The 24218-nt window shown below is 39.3% G+C and overlaps 1 protein-coding gene across 1 annotated transcript in view; it reads right to left on the bottom strand.

Moving 5' to 3' along the window:
• Positions 1–24218, bottom strand: part of LOC128656406 (solute carrier family 12 member 9) — a 455098-nt gene that overhangs the window by 258190 nt on the left and 172690 nt on the right. The window lies entirely within an intron of this gene.

Below are 24218 nucleotides of genomic sequence, written 5' to 3'. Positions count from 1 at the left end.
GTATCAAGCTCCGTATGGAGCTTGATGCCCCGTGTTTTTCAGCGATGTCTGTCGGACTTGATCCGCACTGTCGGATCAGGTCTGACAGACATTGATAACTAGAGGCCCCAGAGTGCGAAGCATTTTCCCACCTAGGTGCTAAGCTGTTTTAAGGGTTTTTATTATTATTATTTTTTACATAATTTTTTTTACTTTTTTCTTTTCTTCCAGATCCCCAATACTTACACTGTTGGAAAGGTTAGGTGTTTACCTTTCTAACGGTGGGTCTTGGGGGTCTGTAGCTGCTTAGATGCCTAAGATACAGGCTTCTAAGCAGCATGCCCCCTTTTCCTATACTTAACATTGTCAGTTTGTTAATAAAGTTGCGCGGTGACGTGACCACGCAAAACGTGAAGCCCCGGCGATCCCTGTCACTATGCAGGCATGATCGCCGGGGTAGAGAGGGAGAGTGCTAGCGACGGCTCTGAGCCGTCGTTAGCACCAGTGGGGGAAACTCTGCGACGGCTCAGAGCCGTCGTTAGCACTCAAAGGGTTAAGCCATGTAATACAAGTCCCACTCTCCACTTCGCACCAAATTTGATGCAACACTTTTTGCACCAGTTATGACGCAAATTCCTAAACAACCCACACACTAGTAAATTTTTCAACCACTTTTGATTGAAATATTCATAATCACATGATTTATGATATCAGCCAATCTGAATCAAATTGCTCGATACTTGTGTCATTGATCACTCATCAGAACTTGTGCCATTTGTTACATTGTGTATTATATTTTGAAAGTATGTATATGTGAAATTAGTATTAAAGATAAACATTGATGCTGACATTCGGACACACAGTGTAATATTTTAGACAATGATTTTAAAATTTGAATTGATGTTTGATTCAATATAATCTTAAGATGATAGCTCAAAGGGATAGCCCACCTAGCATTAAACTGACATGATTCAGATCACCTCTTTACTGTCATGCTATTTTCAGCGTATTTCTTCCTTGTCTTGAATTTCTTTTTCAGAAAGAAATGTCATCTTATATGCCAATCCCATTTTATAACACCTGTGTAGGGGTGGTTTTTAAAACTAGATTGCAATCAGGAGGTGTACACAGGTGCAGAGAGAAAACTGGCCCAGCTCTTAAAATATCCATTGATTGCAAAAAAATAAGGTGACTTCTCTCTTCTTTTGTGTGCAAAAAACATTGTATGGAATAATATGTGACAAAGACTATGATTTAGTGAATGAATCAGATGTAATAAAAAATAATAAGAGAATGTTTTCAAATGTTGGTGTGAACGTTATAACTTTGTACTAGTGGTTAAGATGTAAGACAAGGTTAATACACACACACAGGTTAAATTCCAGCCACGAGCCACCAATGTAACATTTTAGGGTTAAAAATGTAAACAGCTACAGTTTGAAGTTTACCAGAGCTCGGACGCACAGCTATGCACTGCAGTTGCAGGCAAATGCAATTAAGCTACGAGCACTGGATATAATGGCGTTGTCTTCATGGCTAATAAAATCTATGCACCAGGCACATCACAGTTTTTTAAAAAGCCATAGATGTCCTGCTGCATAGGTCCCTCAAGCCCGGTTTTATTTTGTATGTATGAAATGAATGGATGGGAGAAACACAGAACTATCTGTCATTTATTATCATAGTGGTCCTTTCATTTAAAAACACTACCTTACTACTGTTAAGACCAGCTATCCAAACCAACAAAACGAAGAAGATGCAGAACAGAAACTGCCACTAATCTTCTGATGATCTTAGCAACACCACTAAAGTAAAGATAGAACCAGGTAAGCAATGTGTCCTAGAAATATTTTATACAGCATTTACAGCAATGGAAATTCAGAAACAATATGAATTACCTTGCACTTGAGCACCTATATTTTTTTTTCTTTGAACCAATAGTGTAGATAATGTACTAGCAAGAAGTGTAGGGAAGTCAGAAATGGGTGAAGTTATTTCATATTCAAGCTTGTTCTGCCACTTTTACCCCCAGTGGGTTTTGCAGTAAAGAGATTGAAAAAGTGCATTCATATCAGCTGTCTCTCTGCCCCCCACACACCTTTCACCCTCAGGCCTGGAAAAGTCCCTCTGAGTTCCCTTTTACTGCCATCTGCTTGTACTGATCCGATAAGCATGGCACAGCCAGGAAGGGACAAAGAGTGATGTTATACAAGAGAAGCAGAAATTATGCCAGTTTTTGTTAACCCCTTGGCACCTGGAGCAAACACTTAGAAACTGAATCTAGCAGTAACTGGCCCTAGCTAACTGAAAGCTTAGAAGCACCTCTGTATAAATGGATACAATTAACTGTCTGAAATCAACACTAGACTACAAAAACTGAATCACAGCATTCTACATAAAAATGTCAGCTTTTGGATAGATTAGGATAATTCTAGGTAAGAAGAACATAATATAACAGGTGGCCTTCAAATGACCTTGTAAAGCGCAAGAGGTGTGCTGCCCCCCCCCCCCCCCCCACCCTGTAATAAACTATAAAAGAAAAGCTGCAAGTCCATTCCTACTTGGAGAAACCTTGAAAGAAACAAACCCCATTAAACAAGATGTCTTTTGTATTAATAGGAGCCTGCGATGGGCATGCTGAATATTTAATCAGAGCTCTAAAAGCTTGCTTAAAATTGCTGTGAGTGCCCATTCCAAAGGACAATACATCTTCCTAAAACAAGGTGTCAGAATCCCTTGCTGCAGCAGTGAGAGCAGGAAACTGGTACACAGGGCTCACTCCAAAATCCGCACACTGCCCTCACACACTGGGCTGCAAGTCACCTAATTTGAACAAGTGAAAGACTGACATTACATATTTATTTGTTACATACATCAAATAGTCACCCTCAGCAATACACAGCTTTTAAAGTTCTTTCTTCCTTTCATTTTTTTCTTTCTCCTTTTTTCCTTTCTCGATTCCTTTTTTACTTTCTTCTTCCTTCCTTTGTTCCATTCTTTCTTCCTTCTTTCATTGGGGGTGTCCATTCTGTCTTATTAGACAAGCTGTTGTGTCTTTGGAAAAATGCAGCAAAATGTCATAGGGCTAGATTACGAGTGGCACACTAATAGTTCCGCGCAAGTGAAAAGAAGTGTATTACAGGTGTTTGCGCACATTGGGGGCTGATTTATCATTGTCTGTCCGACATGATACGCTGTAGCGTATCATGTCCAACAGACATCGCTGAATGCCGACAGCATATGGTGTCGGCATTTAACATTGCACAAGCAGTTCTGGTGAACTGCTGTGCAATGCCGCCCCCTGCTGATTCACGGCCAATTGGGCACTAGCAGGGGGGTGTCAATCAACTCGATCAGGCGGATTGCAGACCGCAACCTCAGAGGCAGCGGACCAGTTATGGAGCAGCGGTCTTAAGACTGCTGCTTCATAACTGCTGTTTCCGGCGACCATGAAGGCTTGCACAGAAACAGGGGCATCAGGGGCCATTTGGCCCTTGATAAATCGGCCCCATTGGGTTTTCTGTTCATAATACAAGTTTAAAATAAACACGATTGCTTAAGCACAATTTAAGTTAACGCGTCAGGTTTGCGCAACCTCAGAGCTCTGGTTAACTGTTTTGCAAAACAAAAAAGTGTCACAAAATATATAAAATATATATTACAAAGTAAAGTTACACTCATAATAACACCATCTATTAAAAATTATTTAAAAAAAATATTGCACAAAAAAGTTATAAGGGCTCAAACATAGAAAGTCTCAGGTGTTAGAAGAAATAAAAAGGCAGGCAAAGGACTTTAACATTGAGATACATACATATACATGTCTAAAGATGGATATGTGATTGTGTGTGTATATATATATATATATATGTTTATATGTGTACATATGTATTTATATGTGTATATATGTATTTCCAGACACATATAAACACATAAATACATATGTACACACATATAGGGGTCAATTTATCAAGCTCTGTACGGGTAAAGACCGCTGCTCCATAACCTGTCTGCCTGCTCTAAGGTGGCGGACAGAAATCAACCCGATAGAATACAATCGGGTTGATTGACACCCCCTGCTAGCGGCCGATTGGCCACTAAACTGCAGGGGGCGGCATTGCACCAGAAGTTTACAAGAACTGCTGGTGCAATGATAAATGCAGATGTCCGCTCAATTATAAATAGATCCTATTGACATATATAGAAGAGCATTGGAGCCCTTTGCAGTCAGGTAGCTGAAAATATGTAAAAACATATTTATTCAATATTCATATTTAATAAAGTGTTATAATGTGCATGTACTGTAAATATTTCACATTCCAATGTTCTTCACATAGCGAAATTAAATAGATATCCCTATATTTATATATGTATGGAGCTTCAAACATTGGCATAGGCGGTAAGATTTGTAAGCCCTACTTTGACCTGAATTTTCTACCCCCATACTGCGCAGACTCTGTAGCAATTGGTTTCACACTTTGAATTGCAAACTAGATGATTATAAAGATAAGTGATTGTATATATAGTAGACTATGGATTACTTCACTGCTGCATGTGTATTTCTGGCAGTCAATGGGGTTAAATGTATGTGTGCGTGTATCTGTATGTGTAGATGTATGTGTGCATGTATCTGTATGTGTATGTGTGCATTTCTCTAGTTATTCATAAGCTGACAAACTTTAATGTATATATATTCTATATTTTTATTTTAAAGCAAACTGCTATGGAAAAATACTGCATTTAGAACGAAGCACAAAAGTGGTGAAGTTGAAAATCACATACAATTTGGAGTCTCAAGCTGAATTTAGCACTAACATAATATTAGTTCTGAACCAACTAAATGAGTAACATAGCTTGCTAAAAGAGTATTATGCAGTAAGAAGCCAATGGGGCCTATTTATGAAAGGCCTGTAGGACATGATCCGACATTGCAGATCATGTCCGACAGATCTCGCTGAATGCGGAGAGCAATACGCTATATATATATATATGTATATATATATAGCAGCAGTTAATATGTCTTACCGCACGTGGTTTCTAATAACACAGGGCCAGATTACAAGTGGAGCAATATGCACTAGAAATAAGCTTTTTGTGCCCGTCAGGCTGTGCTCGTATTATGTGTTGAGAGTAAACTGTTTTCATTCTCTCGCACTATCCCGACAAGAACAAAATGCTGAAGTAGAATATCACATGCGCTTTAACGTATTCCCTAAGTCAAAGGAGAAAAAAAAAGTGGGGGAAAGAAACCTAACACTTTACTCTCGCACAAACCCGATCGCATATTCTCATGTGCGCTAACCCAACATGAAAATATAAATATTTCATATTCCAATTTTTTCACATACAAGAATATGTTCTATTTATTCATAAATACATATTTCTATATATATGATGTTTCTTTTTGCAAAAAGGAAAAAGTTTTCATTCTATTGGCTGATTTGAATTTGAAGATTTAAATCAGCCAATAGGAATTCAAGAGTACCCCTATATAAAAGGGGTACCTAGCATTCACTATTCAGTGGGCGGCTGGAGACCGCATGAAGAGGTGCTCCCTGTTGCTGATCTGAAGAGGAAGACCAACGTCATCGCCGCCACTGGGATGAAGTTAGAAGATGGACCACTGGGATGAAGATGGACCGCCACAATGAAGATGGAGAGCTGCCGCAATGAAATGGAGTGCCCCCCATCCTCATTGTAAGTACCAACTTTGGGGTTAGTGTTAGTTTTTATTTTAGTATTTTGGGGTGTTTTTTTTTTTAATAGATTAGGATTTTTTCTTTTTTTTTCACCAAAAGAGTTGATCACTTTAGGGCAATGCCCTACAAAAGGCCCTTTGAAGGGCTATTGGTAGTATAGTTTTAGAATAGGGTTTTTTTTATTTTGGGGTTGTTGTTTTTTAAGGATATTAGAATATGGTTAAATTTTTTTAATTTTTGGCAATTACTTTTTTATCTTGTGTAACGTTAGTTTTTTATTTTGTGTAATGTTAGTTTTTTTATTTTGTGTAATGTTAGATTTTTATTTTTAAAGGTAAGATTGGGTTTTTATTTAATTTTACAGGTAAGTTTTTTTTTTTTAAGGAAGATAGGATTTTTTTTGGTAAATTTAGTGGTATTTTAATTTGGGTTAAGTTAGGGGTTGTTAGGTTAGGGGGTTTAAATGTTAGTTTATTACTTTGTGTTGTGGTGGGATGATGGTTTAAGGGTTAATAGTTTTAATTAGTGTTTGCGATGTGGGGGGATGGTGTATTAGGGGTTAATAGGCTAGGGGCTTACAGTAGGGTGTTATTTTTTTTTTAACTTTTATCTTCTCCACTGATTTCTATGGGGGGAATACATGCACGCGCACACAAAGATTCAGCTTAGGATTTGTGGGCTTTTCAGGTTAGCGCAAAATAAGTTTTTTTGCAACTTGTAATACCAGCGGAACCCGAGAAGCACAAAAAGCCTAATGCTAGCAATGTTTTCGCTAATGCAAAAACAGAATTTATGTTTACCTGATAAATTACTTTCTCCAACGGTGTGTCCGGTCCACGGCGTCATCCTTACTTGTGGGATATTCTCCTCCCCAACAGGAAATGGCAAAGAGCCCAGCAAAGCTGGTCACATGATCCCTCCTAGGCTCCGCCTACCCCAGTCATTCGACCGACGTTAAGGAGGAATATTTGCATAGGAGAAACCATATGTTACCGTGGTGACTGTAGTTAAAGAAAATAAATTATCAGACCTGATTAAAAAAACCAGGGCGGGCCGTGGACCGGACACACCGTTGGAGAAAGTAATTTATCAGGTAAACATAAATTCTGTTTTCTCCAACATAGGTGTGTCCGGTCCACGGCGTCATCCTTACTTGTGGGAACCAATACCAAAGCTTTAGGACACGGATGAAGGGAGGGAGCAAATCAGGTCACCTAAATGGAAGGCACCACGGCTTGCAAAACCTTTCTCCCAAAAATAGCCTCAGAAGAAGCAAAAGTATCAAATTTGTAAAATTTAGAAAAAGTGTGCAGTGAAGACCAAGTCGCTGCCTTACATATCTGATCAACAGAAGCCTCGTTCTTGAAGGCCCATGTGGAAGCCACAGCCCTAGTGGAGTGAGCTGTGATTCTTTCAGGAGACTGCCGTCCGGCAGTCTCATAAGCCAATCGGATAATGCTTTTAATCCAGAAGGAGAGAGAGGTAGAAGTTGCTTTTTGACCTCTCCGTTTACCAGAATAAACAACAAACAAAGACAAAGTTTGTCTGAAATCCTTAGTAGCTGCTAAGTAAAATTTGAGAGCACGAACTACATCCAAGTTGTGCAACAAACGTTCCTTCTTTGAAACTGGATTAGGACACAAAGAAGGCACAACTATCTCCTGGTTAATGTTTTTGTTAGAAACAACTTTTGGAAGAAAACCAGGTTTAGTACGCAAAACCACCTTATCTGCATGGAACACCAGATAAGGAGAAGAACACTGCAGAGCAGATAATTCTGAAACTCTTCTAGCAGAAGAAATTGCAACCAAAAACAAAACTTTCCAAGATAATAACTTAATATCAACGGAATGTAAGGGTTCAAACGGAACCCCCTGAAGAACTGAAAGAACTAGGTTGAGACTCCAAGGAGGAGTCAAAATTTTGTAAACAGGCTTGATTCTAACCAGAGCCTGAACAAAGGCTAGAACATCTGGCACAGCTGCCAGCTTTTTGTGAAGTAACACAGACAAGGCAGAAATCTGTCCCATCAAGGAACTTGCAGATAATCCTTTTTCCAATCCTTCTCGAAGGAAGGATAGACTCTTAGGAATCTTAACCTTGTCCCAAGGGAATCCTGCAGATTCACACCAACAGATATACCAAATAATGTGGTAATTTTTCTGGTTACAGGCTTTCAGGCCTGACCAAGAGTATTAATAACAGAATCTGAGAACCCTCGCTTTGATAAGATCAAGCGTTCAATCTCCAAGCAGTCAGCTGGAGTGGGTCGAACGGACCTAGAACAAGAAGGTCTCGTCTCAAAGGTAGCTTCCATGGTGGAGCCGATGACATATTCACCAGATCTGCATACCAAGTCCTGCGTGGCCACGCAGGAGCTATCAAAATCACTGACGCCCTCTCCTGATTGATCCTGGCTACCAGCCTGGGGATGAGAGGAAACGGCGGGAACACATAAGCTAGTTTGAAGGTCCAAGGTGCTACTAGTGCATCCACTAGAGCCGCCTTGGGATCCCTGGATCTGTACCCGTAGTAAGGAACTCTGAAGTTCTGACGAGAGGCCATCAGATCCATGTCTGGAATGCCCCACGGTTGAGTGACTTGGGCAAAGATTTCCGGATGGAGTTCCCACTCCCCCGGATGCAATGTCTGACGACTCAGAAAATCCGCTTCCCAATTTTCCACTCCTGGGATGTGGATAGCAGACAGGTGGCAGGAGTGAGACTCCGCCCATAGAATGATTTTGGTCACTTCTTCCATCGCTAGGGAACTCCTTGTTCCCCCCTGATGGTTGATGTATGAACTTGGCCCTCGCTAACTGAGGCCAAGCTTTGAGAGCATTGAATATCGCTCTCAGTTCCAGAATATTTATCGGTAGAAGAGATTCTACCCGAGACCAAAGACCCTGAGCTTTCAGGGATCCCCAGACCGCGCCCCAGCCCATCAGACTGGCGTCGGTCGTGACAATGACCCACTCTGGTCTGCGGAAGGTCATCCCTGTGACAGGTTGTCCAGGGACAGCCACTAACGGAAAGAGTCTCTGGTCCTCTGATTTACTTGTATCTTCGGAGACAAGTCTGAATAGTCCCCATTCCACTGACTGAGCATGAACAGTTGTAATGGTCTTAGATGAATGCGCACAAAGGAACTATGTCCATTGCCGCTACCATCAAACCTATCACTTCCATGCACTGCGCTATGGAAGGAAGAGGAACGGAATGAAGTATCCGACAAGAGTCTAGAAGTTTTGTTTTTCTGGCTTCTGTCAGAAAAATCCTCATTTCTAAGGAGTCTATTATAGTTCCCAAGAAGGGAACCCTCGTTGACGGAGATAGAGAACTCTTTTCCACGTTCACTTTCCATCCGTGAGATCTGAGAAAGGCCAGGACAATGTCCGTGTGAGCCTTTACTTGAGGAAGGGACGACGCTCGAATCAGAATGTCGTCCAAGTAAGGTACTACAGCAATGCCCCTTGGTCTTAGCACCGCCAGAAGGGACCCTAGTACCTATGAGAAAATCCTAGGAGCAGTGGCTAATCCGAAAGAAAACGCCACGAACTGGAAATGCTTGTCCAGGAATGCAAACCTTAGGAACCGATGATGTTCCTTGTGGATAGGAATATGTAGATACGCATCCTTGAAGTCCACCTTGGTCATGAATTGACCTTCCTGGATGGAAGGAAGAAGTGTTCGAATGGTTTCCATCTTGAACGATGGGACCTTGAGAAACTTGTTCAAGATCTTGAGATCTAAGATTGGTCTGAACGTTCCCTCTTTTTTGGGAACTATGAACAGATTGGAGTAGAACCCCATCCCTTGTTCTCCTAATGGAACAGGATGAATCACTCCCATTTTTAGCAGGTCTTCTACCCAATGTAAGAATGCCTGTCTTCTTATGTGGTCTGAAGACAACTGAGACCTGTGGAACCTCCCCCTTGGAGGAAGCCCCTTGAACTCCAGAGAATAACCTTGGGAGACTATTTCTAGCGCCCAAGGATCCAGAACATCTCTTGCCCCAGCCTGAGCGAAGAGAGAGAGTCTGCCCCCCACCAGATCCGGTCCCGGATCGGGGGCCCGCATTTCATGCTGTCTTGGTAGCAGTGGCAGGTTTCCTGGCCTGCTTTCCTTTGTTCCAGCCTTGCATAGGTCTCCAGGCTGGATTGGCTTGAGAAGTATTACCTTCCTGCTTAGAGGACGTAGCCCTTGGGGCTGATCCGTTTCTGCGAAAGTGACGAAACTTAGGTTTATTTTTGGTCTTGAAAAGACCTATCCTGAGGAAGGGCGTGGCCCTTGCCCCCAGTGATATCAGAGATAATCTCTTTCAAGTCAGGGCCAAAGAGTGTTTTCCCCTTGAAAGGAATGTCAAGCAATTTGTTCTTGGAAGACGCATCCGCTGCCCAAGATTTTAACCAAAGCGCTCTGCGCCACAATAGCAAACCCAGAATTTTTTCGCCGCTAACCTAGCCAATTGCAAGGTGGCGTCTAGGGTGAAAGAATTAGCCAATTAAGAGCACGAATTCTGTCCATAATCTCCTCATAAGAAGAAGAATTACTAATAATCGCCTTTCCTAGCTCATCAAACTAGAAACACGCGGCTGCAGTGACAGGGACAATGCATGCAATTGGTTGTAGAAGGGAACCTTGCTGAACAAACATCTTTAGCAGACCTTCTATTTTTTTATCCATAGGATCTTGGAAAGCACAACTATCTTCTATGGGTATAGTGGCGCGCTTGTGTAGAGTAGAAACCGCCCCCTCGACCTTGGGGACTGTCTGCCATCAGTCCTTTCTGGGGTCGACTCTAGGAAAACAATTTTATAAATATGGGGGGAGGTACTAAAGGTATACCGGGCCTGTCCCATTCTTTACTAACAATGTACGCCACCCGCTTGGATATAGGAAAAGCTTCGGGGGGCCCCGGGGCCTCTAAGAACTTTTCCATTTTACATAGTGGTTCTGGAATGACCAGATAATCACAATCATCCAAATTGGATAACACCTCCTTAAGCAGAGCGCGGAGATGTTCCAACTTAAATTTAAAAGTAATCACATCAGGTTCAGCTTGTTGAGAAATGTTTCCTGAATCTGAAATTTCTCCCTCAGACAAAACCTCCCTGGCCCCCTCAGACTGGTGTAGGGGCCCTTCAGAAACCATATCATCAGCGTTCTCATGCTCTACAGAATTTTCTAAAACAGAGCAGTCGCGCTTTCGCTGATAAGCGGGCATATTGGCTAAAATGTTTTTGATAGAATTATCCATTACAGCCGTTAAATGTTGCATAGTAAGGAGTATTGGCGCACTAGATGTACTAGGGGCCTCCTGTATGGGCAAGACTGGTGTAGACGAAGGAGGGGATGATGCAGTACCATGCTTACTCCCCTCACTTGAGGAATCATCTTGGGCATCATTTTTACTAAAAAATTTTATGACATAAAATACATATAGTTAAATGAGAAGGAACCTTGGTTTCCCCACAGTCAGAACACAATCTATCTGGTAGTTCAGACATGTTAAACAGGCATAAACTTGATAACAAAGCACAAAAAACGTTTTAAAATAAAACCGTTACTGTCACTTTAAATTTTAAACTAAACACACTTTATTACTGCAATTGTGAAAAAGTATGAAGGAATTGTTCAAAATTCACCAAAATTTCACCACAGTGTCTTAAAGCCTTAAAAGTATTGCACACCAAATTTGGAAGCTTTAACCCTTAAAATAACGGAACCGGAGCCGTTTTTATATTTAACCCCTTTACAGTCCCTGGAATCTGCTTTGCTGAGACCCAACCAAGCCCAAAGGGGAATACGATACCAAATGATGCCTTCAGAAAGACTTTTCTATGTATCAGAGCTCCACACACATGCAGCTACATGCCATGCTGTCCTCAAAAACAAGTGCGCCATACCGGCGCGAAAATGAGGCTCTGACTATGATTAGGGAAAGCCCCTAAAGAATAAGGTGTCAAAAACAGTGCCTGCCGATATAATCATATCAAAATACCCAGAATAAATGATTCCTCAAGGCTAAATATGTGTTAATAATGAATCGATTTAGCCCAGAAAAAGTCTACAGTCTTAATAAGCCCTTGTGAAGCCCTTATTTACTATCTTAATAAACATGGCTTACCGGATCCCATAGGGAAAATGACAGCTTCCAGCATTACATCGTCTTGTTAGAATGTGTCATACCTCAAGCAGTAAGAGACTGCACACTGTTCCCCCAACTGAAGTTAATTGCTCTCAACAGTCCTGTGTGGAACAGCCATGGATTTTAGTTACGGTGCTAAAATCATTTTCCTCATACAAACAGAAATCTTCATCTCTTTTCTGTTTCTGAGTAAATAGTACATACCAGCACTATTTTAAAATAACAAACTCTTGATTGAATAATAAAAACTACAGTTAAACACTAAAAAACTCTAAGCCATCTCCGTGGAGATGTTGCCTGTACAACGGCAAAGAGAATGACTGGGGTAGGCGGAGCCTAGGAGGGATCATGTGACCAGCTTTGCTGGGCTCTTTGCCATTTCCTGTTGGGGAGGAGAATATCCCACAAGTAAGGATGACGCCGTGGACCGGACACACCTATGTTGGAGAAAACCACTGCGCCACTTGTAATCTAGCCCAAAGTGCAGTCTAAAGTTCATACAATTCACGTGTTTCTCCTCACTGAGAAACGTAACAAACAGCACTGTAAGGAATAACAGTTTGTTTGTGACATTTAAAAAATAGTCTTTGTAACATTTTGTGGTTGTGCAGCTTCCAGATAACTTTATGTTTATAGATTTAAGAAGATTTGTGTAGAAAAATCTTTAAAAAAAATCCAGAAGGCATTGAAGGGTTGAAAAGTGCTACTATTATCATATATTTATTCTAAAAGGTTATATTTGCACAGATAGTGGGGCATATGTATCAAGCTCCGTATGGAGCTTGATGCCCCGTGTTTCTGGCGAGTCATCAGACTCGCCAGAAACAGCAGTTATGAAGCAGCGGTCACAAAGACCGCTTCTCCATAACCTGTCCGCCTGCTCTGAGCAGGCGGACAGACATTGCAACAATACAACCCGATCGAGTACGATCGGGTTGATTGACACCCCCTGCTGGCGGCCTATTGGCCGCGAGTCTGCAGGGGGCGGCATTGCATGCAATGATGCGTGCAATGATGAATACGGCGAGCGTATTGCTCGCTGTATTCAGCGAAGTCTGGCGGACCTGATCAGCACTGGCGGATCAGGTCCGCCAGACTTTCATAACTAGAGGCCGATGTGTTTAAATAAGGTTAACTCCTTATGACCAATAAGAAGAGAAGATTACTATGAGCAGTGTTCCATAGGTCGCTGTGTTAGCTATATACACTATAACTTTGTTATCCTTAGGGTAAGTGTAGTGTCAGTTTCAGGATGTTTTGTCATCATTTTCTTATTCAGTTACATGTTAGTCTCTTTGCATTTTTTTTGTTTTGCTTTGTTTTTTTAGTTATTGAACAAAGTCTTGCATGAAAACAAAGGAAATGGCTTGTGGGGCTGTATCATCCATCCTGGTTAACCACTGATCACAATTTATCATTACAACCTCTAAGTGAGATACAGAGGTTAAATGCCGCAAGGGACCTCTCAGACCTCAAGGATCTTGCAGTTGTACCTCACAGCCCCAGACGTTAACGAATATGAAATGATGTGTCAGTGAAATAACGTTGTGATTGGCAAGATTGAAAGCAGAACAATTTTAGCAAATAAAGAGGAAACAACATCATCCAGAATGCGCCTTTAGTTTGCCACTTTCTGGTCTCAACAAGATTTAGAGAATACCCTACCGGTCTTTATTTGTGTCAGAACAGATATTTACTCATTATCTTATCTACTATCAGACAGCCCTGTGCACTGTGTTAACAGCAACAAGGACAACAATATACCAGAAAAATGATTTACCAGTTATGAACCATTACTGTTTACAAGTTATTCTGGCAGCAAGGGGGTTAATTGTCACCTTTCCCTTTCCTGTAATAAGATTCTGAATAGAGGGCTGTCGGCCAGATCATCCTTCCTGTAATGAGGCTGGTCAGGCAGATGCTCCGTCACACAAATAGGTTGTTAAAAGAGATGAAGTTGGGACAGTTATCAAGAGCAACTTGCAATAAAAATAAACAGCCATTTCAGAGACCCTCATAAAGCTAAGTGAAAAACAGATTCCGTGTCCCCAGAGCAGTAAAACCACAGGGAACGAGGTATATTACTAGGGCAGAGATGAGTTCTCTACAGGCTGCTCTCTTTATACCTGTTAACCCAGAGGTGTCCAACCTTTTCAAATGAGGGGACACATGAGAATTTGCTAACACTTGCAAACTGGTAAACAAGATTTTGTAAATCTATTTAACAAAACAAAATACTTATAATTACAAGCATTTAAGTTTAATAACATACAACTAGATTACGAGTCTTGCATTAGGCTTAAAAAGCAGCGTTGGCCGGTACCAACGCTGCTTTTTAACGCCCGCTGGAATTACGAGTCTTGAAGGTACAGGTGTACCGCTCACTTTTTTGGCCAGACTCGGAAATACCGCAAATCCACTTACGTCAATTGCGTATCCTATATTTTCAATGGGACTTGCATAGCACCGGTATTACGAGTCTGACCAAAAGTGAGCGGTACACCCTCTCTTGTCAACCCTGGTACCGCATTTAAAAGTCAGTAGTTAAGAGTTTTACACTACAACGCCATAGCATAAAACTCTTAACTAAAGTGCTAAAAAGTACACTAACACCCATAAACTACCTATTAACCCCTAAACCGAGGCCCTCCCACATCGCAAACACTAAAATACATTTTTAACCCCTAATCTGCCGAACCAGACTTTGCCGCCACTATAATAAATATATTAACCCCTAGACCGCCGCACTCCCGCATCGCAAACACTATTTAAATATTATTACCCCTAATCTGCCGGCCCTAACATCACCACCACCTACCTACATTTATTAACCCCTAATCTGCCGCCCCCAAAGTCGCCGCCACTATAATAAAGTTATTAACCCCTAAACCTAAGTCTAACCCTAACCCCCCCCCTAACTTAAATATAATTTAAATAAATCTAAATAAAATTACTACAATTAACTAAATAATTCCTATTTAAAGGGACAGTCAAGTCCAAAAAAAAATTTCATTTTTCAAATAGGGCATGTAATTTTAAACAACTTTCCAATTTACTTTTATCAACAATTTTGCTTTGTTCTCTTGGTATTCTAGTTGAACGCAAACCTAGGGAGGCACATATGATAATTTCTAAGCCCTTGAAGGCCACCTCTATTTTATTTACTTTTCACAGCAGGGGAGAGCAAGCTCATGTAGGCCATATAGATAGCACTGTGATCACACACGTGGCTAGTGGCAGACACTGCACTAATTGGCTAAAATGCAAGTCAATAGATAATAACTAAAAGTCATGTGATTAGGGGCGGTCAGAAGATGGTTAGATACAAGTTAGTCACAGAAATAAAAAGTGTATTAATATAACAGTGTTGGTTTTGCAAAACTGGGGAATGGGTAATAAAGGGATTATCTATCTTTTTAAACAACAACAATTCTGGTGTTGACTGTCCCTTTAAAACAAAATACTTACCTATAAAATAAACCCTAAGCTAGCTACAATATAACTAATAGTTACATTGTATCTAGCTTAGGGTTTATTGTTATTTTACAGGCAACTTTGTATTTATTTTAACTAGGTACAATAGTTATTAAATAGTTTTTAACTATTTAATAACTACCTAGTTAAAATAAAGACAAATTTACCTGTAAAATAAAACCTAACCTAAGTTACAATTACACCTAACACTACACTACAATTAAATTAATTACCTAAATTAAATACAATTAATTACAATTAAATAAAATTATCTAAAGTACAAAAAAACAACAACACTAAATTACAGAAAATACTAAAGAAATTACAAGATTTTTAAACTAATTACACCTAATCTAATCCCCTAACAAAATAAAAAATCCCCCCTACACTAAATTACCAATAGCCCTTAAAAGGTCCTTTTGCGGGGCATTGCCCCAAAGTAATCAGCTCTTTTACCTGAAAAAAATTACAATCCCCCCCCAACATTAAAACCCACCACCCACACAACCAACCCTACTCTAAAACCCACCCAATCCCCCCTTAAAAAAAACTAACACTAACCCCCTGAAGATCACCTTACCGGTAGACGTCTTCACCCAACCGGGCCAAAGTCCTCAACGAAGCTGGGAGAAGTCTTCATCCAAGCCGGCCGAAGTGGTCCTCCAGACGGGCAGAAGTCTTTATCCAGATGGCATCTTCTATCTTCATCCATCCGGCTCGGAGCGGGTCCATCTTCAAGACATCCGACGTGGAGCATCCTCTTCTTCTGACGGCTAAACACAGAATGAAGGTTCCTTTAAATGACGTCATCCAAGATGGCGTCCCTTCAATTCCGATTGTCTGATAGAATTCTATCAGTCAATCGGAATGAAGGTAGAAAAAATTCTATTGGCTGATGCAATCAGCCAATAGGATTGAAGTTCAATCCTATTGGCTGATCCAATCAGCCAATAGGATTGAGCTGGCATTCTATTGGCTGTTCCAATCAATGTAATTTTTTTTTCAGTTAAAAGAGCTGATTACTTTGGGGCAATGCCCCGCAAAAGGCCCTTTTAAGGGCTATTTGCAATTTAGTGTAGGGTAGGGCTTTTTTTTATTTTGGGGGGGCTTTTTTTATTTTGTTAGGGGGATTAGATTAGGTATAATTAGTTTAAAAATCTTGTAATTTCTTTATTATTTTCTGTAATTTAGTGTGTTTTTTTTTTACTTTAGGTAATTAATTTAATTGTAGGTGTAATTGTAACTTAGGTTAGGTTTTATTTTACAGGTAAATTTGTCTATATTTTAACTAGGTAGTTATTAAATAGTTAAAAACTATTTAATAACTATTGTACCTAGTTAAAATAAATATAAAGTTACCTGTAAAATAAAAATAAACCCTAATCTAGCTACAATGTAACTATTAGTTATATTGTAGCTAGTTTATGGTTTATTTTATAGGCAAGTATTTAGTTTTAAATAGGAATTATTTAGTTAATTGTAGTAATTTTATTTAGATTTATTTAAATTATATTTAAGTTAGGGGGGGTTAGGTTTAGACTTAGATTTAGGGGTTAATAACTTTATTACAGTGGTGGCGACGTTGGGGGCGGCAGATTAGGGGTTAATAAATGTAGTTAGGTTGCGGCGACATTGGGGTGGCAGATTAGCGGTTAATAAATATAATGTAGGTGTTGGCGATGTTGGGGGCAGCAGATTAGGGGTTCATAAGTATAATGTAGGTGGCGGCTGTATCCGGAGCAGCAGATTAGGGGTTAATAATATAGTGTAGGTGTCTGCGATGTCGGGGGCGGAAGATTAGGGGTTAATAAGTGTAAGATTAGGGGTGTTTAGACTCGGGGTTCATGTTAGGGTGTTAGGTGTAGACATAAATGTATTTTCCCCATAGGAATCAATGGGGCTGCGTTAGGAGCTTTACGCTGCTTTTTCACAGGTGTTAGTTTTTTTTTCAGCCGGCTCTCCCCCATTGATTCCTATGGGGAAATCGTGCACGAGCACGTTAGCCAGCTCACCGCTAACGTAAGCAGCGCTGGTATTGAGGTGAGATGTGGAGAGAAATTTTGTTCCATGATCACTTTTTTGTGGTTAACTCCGGGTTTGTAAAAACCCGTAATACCAGCGCTGTATGTAAGTGAGCGGTGAGCATAAACTGCTCGTTAGCACCGCACAGCTTCTAATGCAAAACTCGTAATCTAAGTGATAGAATGTTATCCAGTGTCTAAGGGTACAGTGGAAAGAAATTACAATTATAAAATTTAAATTACAAGAATATGAGGCCTTTTATGAGGAATGACATTTTGAGGTTAATGTAAATAGAGCTATTCACAGGCATATTGACTGCACCATACAACAAACTGGTTCTCACTCCTTATGGAAAGCGCCAGCCATGTGATCAGCAGACAATGGGTCACACATGTGCAGTGCAAGTGACATGACAAGAGCAGTGGATCACACAACATTAACAAGAGTGAATCACAATACTGCAGTTGCACTTTACTTGTGTAATAAGTCTTCTGTCAGTCATCTGGGTGCTGCTTCCCATCAGGAATGCTCACTGCTTTGCTAAATGCCTGAAAAAAAGCCTTGAATGAAATGACAGCCCGGTACTTGTTACCAGGGGTTGCTTTGGAGGTGATATAAAACAAACAGTTTGTATTGCCCCTTTTAATACACTGGAGAATAATACAAAGTAAAGCCCAAAAATATATATATATTGCAATTTAAAGATCTAAACACCATGCCCAAGAGTAAAGGTAATGGTATGAAGCTGCATAGTAGGCATGATCACATATATTGTCTTATACGTTTACTGTTACAGATACCTGTCCGTTAAATCTTCCATTTCTTACTATCCCTCTGCAAGTTATCCCTGTGTATAGGCATCTTAAGAATTATACCCTTAAACATAGGGTTAAAAATAAAATGTTTTCCTTTTTGTTAAATGTCAATGGTTTAAAGCTGGTGGCAAATATTTTACATGCGATCTGAGTTGCTGTAAAGACATGTCGGATTGAGATAAATTAGCAACAGCTCTGTAGCGTTAATATTAAAGGGATGGACTACTTGAAAAGTGTTATTGTTTAAAAAGATAGATAATCCCTTTATTACCCATTCCCCAGTTTTGCACAATATATACTTTTTACCTCTATGATTACCTGTATTTAAGCCACTGCAGACTGTCCCTTATCTCAGTGTTTTTTTTAAGCTTTTTACAACCTTGCATTTTAGCCAATTAGTGCTTGTTCTTGTGAATCTATTATCATTCTCCTCTGGTTGAGCACAGTGGTATCTATATGGCACACACAAACTAGCACTATCTGGCTGTAGTGCAAGATTGTAAAAAGCTAAAATAAAAGCACTGAGATAAGGGGCAGTCTGCACAGGCAAACTTAGAGCTAATAAAGTGTTGGTTATACAAAGCTGTGGAATGGGTAGTAAAGGTGTTATCTTTTTAAACAATAAAAAAAAAAAAATCAAGTAGACTGTCCCTTTAGTTGCACACTTACTGGTTTTAATTTCTATATCTCTAATATAATAGTAAATAAAGAGCTTATTATCGCTCAGCCATTATCAACTGCACAGTGCACATCCATTGTAATCTGAACCAAACACTTTTGACAGCAGGTGGTAATGTATTTTTATTGTTCTGTATCTGTATATAGTATTTATGGCTATATTTGTATTCTATTGGTTCTTTTGACTTGACTTTTCTTTCTGTAGTTTTACAGAAATTAGTGTTGCAAAAAGAATGTGATTATAGATGTAGTTTATAAATTGAAAGATAAAAAAGAGAGATGAATATGTATGAGCTTTTAAGAACAAAACCTTTTCAGTTGCTACTGCATAGATTGCATTTGGCACTTGACTCAATTAAAACAACACACCTGTACTTCCTGGGGACACGGATCATTTTATTACCCTGCAATAGCGAGACAAGTGACCCGCTGCTAATAGATGGCCCTTAGGGTAATGATTCTGAAATATTCAGAGTGAATTACTTAACAGTGTGGAACTTTGGAATGACCAATGCTGGCAGGAATTTCAAACGAATTCACCATGGTCCAGATAAAAACCATGTCAGCTTTGTCATAAACATTAGACATTATTATAATTTTGTCATTTTTGCAGAATCAGGAAAAGAAACTCCCAGCACTGGTGGCCAATGAAAAGTCATCCTAAACCACTTTACAAATCTTCTCAGTATATTGAACTGTCAGAGTTTTAAACATTTGGGGTTTTGCATCCTAAATGCATCATTTTAAAATTTGTAGAGTTACATTTTAGATCCCACTCATCACGTGCCCAGTCCTCTGTTTTTAATATTATTAAAGGGGCATGAAACCCAAAGTTTTTCTTTTATTCAGACAGAGCATACATGTAAACAAAACAAAGAAAAATAATTTGCTTTTAGTACCAAATGTACTTTGTTTATTGAAAAGCAGATAGGCAGGCTCAGGAGCTTGCATATGTCTGAAGCCCTGTATGTCAGCAGTTTTTCAAGAATACTTTTAACAATGTTATACATTTGCAAGAGCACCAGATGGCAGCAGTGGTTTCTGCCATGTAGTGCTAAAAAAACCTGCACATTACCTGCCTGGGTATGCTCTTCAATAAAGAATATCAAGAGAACAAAACAATTTGATAACAGAAATGAATTTGATTTTGTTTTTTCTGAATCACAAAAGAAAAAAGCAGGTTTCATTCATTCAATCAACCCACCTGGAATGTCAACTCTGTTACAAAAGTGTGTATGATGTGTTAAAAAAAACACACCTTCTTTTTAAAGGGACACTGTACTTTGCAATCCATAATATGATATTTCTTTGCATTAAGAACATGAAGTAAAACATTTAAATGCAACGTTATACCCTTACGTATCAGATGTGTACTTCCTACTAATCCTCATTGATTTATAGGAACTTCCTAATAATGTTCATGAAAGGTACTTCCTGTTAAAGCTCATTGGTTGACAGGTATTTCCTGCCAATGCTCAGTTGTAGGAAGTACCTATAGGTGCCTGTAACTCAATAAGCATTAGTAGTTATTGTACAAATGATACTGGTATAGTAAATGAATAGCAGAAAATGTTTGAGTACAGTCTCACTTTACCCTACTTCTCATATCACAGGACGTCAATATCCCTTTAACAACAATATAATTGTGGAAGCACCATGCGATTCTCTTGTGGTAAAATGTCAAAATATGCAGATTATTTGTAAGGGTTTCCTTACTGGCATGAGTTACATGTTACATTCCTTTACTTGTGTAGAGATTATAAGACTTATGATGTATATTGTTATTCTGTATAGTAGAAATAAATTGCTCACATGAATCAATGAATCCAGAAAAAAAAGACTCCACAACAATATTAAGAGTCATAATACTTCAGTGTCAATAATAAAAGCTATAAATTCCTTAATACACAATATCAATTGTGGACTGAAATTCTGCTGTTCCTGGTAATTCCTTTTACTAAATGACCCCATTACCAAACACTCATTTGGGCCAGAATTGTATTTAAAAGATCTATATATAGGCAGGGAACTGAGAAAATATATATTCCTGAAACCACTCAAACCCTCCGTGTAATGGTGGAAGTAGAGGATTTATAAAATCATCTGTGCCTAGCAACCTACAATATTTATAGTACTTTAAAACAGTGTAAAAGCCGTCTTAATCTTTTTGTTAAAGGTTCAATGAAGCAAAAGCTTATGCAAGATCAGAGTAAAAAAAGCCACAATCTTTATTCGATTCCATATAAAACAAACATATTCCAATCTGACACGGTAAGTCAGACACTGTGTGGATAAAGTCTGGCGCATTTTGCCTATTCAAGCCGTAATTAGAGTTAAATGGTTACTAAACCTGTTCATTTCTCTGATGGGCTACAATTACTCCACATAACATTAAAGGGACAGTCAACACAAACATTGTTATTGTTTAAAAAATAGATAATGCCTTTACTAGCCATTCTCCCGCTTTGCACAAAACACATGGTAATATTAATATACTTTATAACCTTTAAGCCTCTAAATTTCTGTCTGTTTCTAAGTCACTGAAGACAGCCCCTTGATCACATGTTTTGTATTAGCTTTTCACAACAGGGGAGTGCTGGTTCATGTGAGCCATACAACACTAATTGGCTTAAATGCAAGTCAATAGATAAAGTCATGTGATCAGGGGGCTGTCAGAAGAAGCAAGGTAATACAAGGTAATAACAGAGATAAAAAGTGTATTATTATAACCATGTTTTCTGTGCAAAACTGGGGAATGGGTAATAAAGGGATTATCTATCTTTTTAAACAATATCATTTTTGGCGTTGACTGTCCCTTTAAAGTTCCATGATAAGGAGTTTACTACTGCAGGGTTTTACATTTTTCTTTCTTAAAGGGACTTAGACATTTTTTTTCTTTGATGCACCTATATAAGGCATTATAAAACAGATTACTTTTGTTATATTTATTTTATTTTTGTCATGTGTGGAGTTGAACCAAGCTCTTGCTAGGCTGTTTCCTTGCTGTTTTGCCACTAGGGGCCTTTTGCTACTACCTAATTTTTTCTTATCAGTTTCATGTTTTTTTGTTCTCACTAGCTCCACCTACCTGCAGCTGTGAGTCATTTGCAATTGTCATAAGCCTATTTAAAGCCAGCCCTTTCCTGTTTTTTTGCCTGTTTATTGAGCTAGTCTCTCTTGACTTTATTTTGTTTTTGCTCCTGCGTATGACCTATTGTCAGTTTTCCTGATTATCCGCTTGCCTGCTGTTTTTGTACGTCGTCTGCCAAATCCGGATTTTGATTTGCCCCTTGTTTGTGACCTGTTTTTGCCTTTTGCAAACTGCATGTATTCTGCCAGCTCTAGATAGTGACCTTGACCTGTCTGATTACGCCTTTGGATTTGCGTTTGCCTGTTCTGTGTCATATTCTGGACTACTAATTTAATAGCCTGTCAGTGTTATTCCGTTACCTGAGTGTCTCCCACCTGATGCCGACTAGCGACCAGAAATTATGGAGATTACCACTTGTTGTGGGTAATCTGACAATTTTTTGTTTTGTAAAATAATCACTGTTTTTATACTTGTGAAACACGTTGCTGTCCACCAATAAAGTAATGGGAGATTTGTTTATCAGCCAGTGAGCAATGAGGCATCAATGCCTTTTAGCTTCAAAATGAAAGTAAACAAATATAACCTTTTTCAATTTTTAACCATGTTTTAAAAGTGAATATGCGTTATAGATTTTATTAAGAGTTTTCTGTCTGTTTATGTTCATGGCAATGCACTGTAATAATTAACTTCAGTGTCTTAGGATATTGTTGCACCTCACTGATGAAATCCACACAGGGCTGAAACGTACATCTGAGAGTGCTGCATCTCTTGTTCGTATTCTCAGGTATTTCATGACTGGACTGTCATTTTCAAGCAAAACCAGACTGATACACTGCAGGAAAGTTCCACTCTTTCAAAGGCAATTCTGGACAAAAGGGCTGTACCTGGGGTAATAAGCCAGATAACAAGCTGAAGTTCGTTTCCTGGTGTGAGCTTTAAAAATTCTTTTTTCTTTTTTAGTTGAACTTAGTGAACTATGTAGAATTCTAAAGCCATGTTTCAACATATCCTTGTGAAACTTTGTGATAAGTACCCAAAGACAAGTGTAATTGATCTGGTTTTGTGATTGATAAGGATATACAGTATATATATATATTTATAAGTAACTGATATGGTGAAAATGGCAAAAATTGTATCCCCTTGAGTTGAGTCACAACAAACAGTACTAAGAGTGCTAAACTGCATCATACATAGACGAAATTTTAAGATAAATAAGATTTTGCTTCTTTTTTTTTTAAAATGACACGTGTGTATTTAAAAAACAGAATTTATGTTTACCTGATAAATTACTTTCTCCAACGGTGTGTCCGGTCCACGGCGTCATCCTTACTTGTGGGATATTCTCTTCCCCAACAGGAAATGGCAAAGAGCCCAGCAAAGCTGGTCACATGATCCCTCCTAGGCTCCGCCTACCCCAGTCATTCGACCGACGTTAAGGAGGAATATTTGCATAGGAGAAACCATATGAAACCGTGGTGACTGTAGTTAAAGAAAATAAATTATCAGACCTGATTAAAAAACCAGGGCGGGCCGTGGACCGGACACACCGTTGGAGAAAGTAATTTATCAGGTAAACATAAATTCTGTTTTCTCCAACATAGGTGTGTCCGGTCCACGGCGTCATCCTTACTTGTGGGAACCAATACCAAAGCTTTAGGACACGGATGATGGGAGGGAGCAAATCAGGTCACCTAGATGGAAGGCACCACGGCTTGCAAAACCTTTCTCCCAAAAATAGCCTCAGAAGAAGCAAAAGTATCAAACTTGTAAAATTTGGTAAAAGTGTGCAGTGAAGACCAAGTCGCTGCCCTACATATCTGATCAACAGAAGCCTCGTTCTTGAAGGCCCATGTGGAAGCCACAGCCCTAGTGGAATGAGCTGTGATTCTTTCGGGAGGCTGCCGTCCGGCAGTCTCGTAAGCCAATCTGATGATGCTTTTAATCCAAAAAGAGAGAGAGGTAGAAGTTGCTTTTTGACCTCTCCTTTTACCGGAATAAACAACAAACAAGGAAGATGTTTGTCTAAAATCCTTTGTAGCATCTAAATAGAATTTTAGAGCGCGAACAACATCCAAATTGTGCAACAAACGTTCCTTCTTCGAAACTGGTTTCGGACACAGAGAAGGTACGATAATCTCCTGGTTCATGTTTTTGTTAGAAACAACTTTTGGAAGAAAACCAGGTTTAGTACGTAAAACCACCTTATCTGCATGGAACACCAGATAAGGAGGAGAACACTGCAGAGCAGATAATTCTGAAACTCTTCTAGCAGAAGAAATTGCAACCAAAAACAAAACTTTCCAAGATAAT

Source organism: Bombina bombina, chromosome 4, assembly GCF_027579735.1.
Source record: "Bombina bombina isolate aBomBom1 chromosome 4, aBomBom1.pri, whole genome shotgun sequence".
Taxonomy (NCBI): domain Eukaryota; kingdom Metazoa; phylum Chordata; class Amphibia; order Anura; family Bombinatoridae; genus Bombina; species Bombina bombina.
The sequence above is the reverse complement of the archived record's forward strand: the minus strand, read 5'-3'. Positions and strand labels throughout refer to the sequence as shown.